Source organism: Acyrthosiphon pisum, chromosome A1, assembly GCF_005508785.2.
Source record: "Acyrthosiphon pisum isolate AL4f chromosome A1, pea_aphid_22Mar2018_4r6ur, whole genome shotgun sequence".
NCBI lineage: Eukaryota > Metazoa > Arthropoda > Insecta > Hemiptera > Aphididae > Acyrthosiphon > Acyrthosiphon pisum.
Window position 1 is genome coordinate 118884187 of NC_042494.1, and position 1411 is coordinate 118885597.

A 1411-nucleotide genomic window follows, 5' to 3' on the forward strand; every position below is an offset into this window, starting at 1 on the left:
ATTTAATCGAACAATAATTTGAGCACCATATTTAATGATTATTATCCTTAATATGAATATTTTATTAACTCAGAAACTACTTGTTAGAATTTTGATTTAGATACATCAAAATTTCTATATTGCGCGTTACTATTAAAAAAAATAAAAACAATATTATCAAAGACGTTATTTGGAAACAATAGGAAAATAACGTTTTTAAAAACGTTAATCAAAAACAATATTTTTTAAATCAATAAACAAAAATGAAAACGAAAAACGTTTTCCATCCCTGACTTAATGTGTATCTAAAATAGGAAAATCTAAATGCATTGCAATGATTTTAATTAATAAATAACAATAATAAAAACGATATACTCGTCTGTAACTATATTTACCCCAACAAAAACATTGGAACATATTGATTTTACAATAATGTTTTTTTTGTTTTGTTTTTTTTGTTCATTGGTTGCCATATGTGTCGGATAAATGATAATGCATTGAATGCGGACCGCAGGGAATATTATCTATTAAAAGGCTGAAAATACGCTACAATAATTTTTAGTTAAATTGGCTATACCTCTGTTGACATTGATCAAAATGATTTGAAAACTGCATCATGCACTTCTTCATACAATTTACAATTAGATTATCGTATTTTCAAACTTCATTATTTAGCTACAGATTTGCAATGCTTTCTCGAGAAATGTTTGTAATTATGTAGTCCGCCAGTTTTAGCATTTATATGACGTGTATTTTAAGGTGCACTTTTCTTTTTATACTTAGCTCGACCCTGCCGGGTTGTTGGATTATTTATTATATTATTTGATAATAAACCTTAACCCCTTTGATATGGGGAAAAGCTGTTCATGGGTAATTCAGCTAGTATATATATATTATTATGACATAGAAATACATAAGAGTTTAATATATTCAATATTCATACCTACCTGTTTTATAAGTATTAAAGAACCTAGCTACATTTTTGGTAAATTCAAGTCAATTTTTGAGAAAAATTATCATTCTAAATTCAAATACGTAGGTATTATTTAATAAAAGTGAATAATTTTTTTTAAACTTTATTTACCATTATTTTAAAATATTTCAAATTATTAATTATTATAAATTACTTCGTTATTATTTTGTTTTAGAATAGTTATTTTTATTCTTATAAATTGATTTTTATTTGGATATTTGGTTTTAAAATTGTAGATATATAATATATATAAACTGTATTGAAGCTAGATCTTCTTATATGATATGCGTTACTATTCAAAAAGCGTAGTGGGTCCTTGGGTGAATCCAGGGGCGTGCTCACGGGGGGGGGATCGTCATGGGGTTCAACCCCTCCCCCCATTGACCGTATTATTTTTATTTTTTATTATAAAACAAATAATGCATCTTTAAAATGTACTTGTCGAATATATATCATACA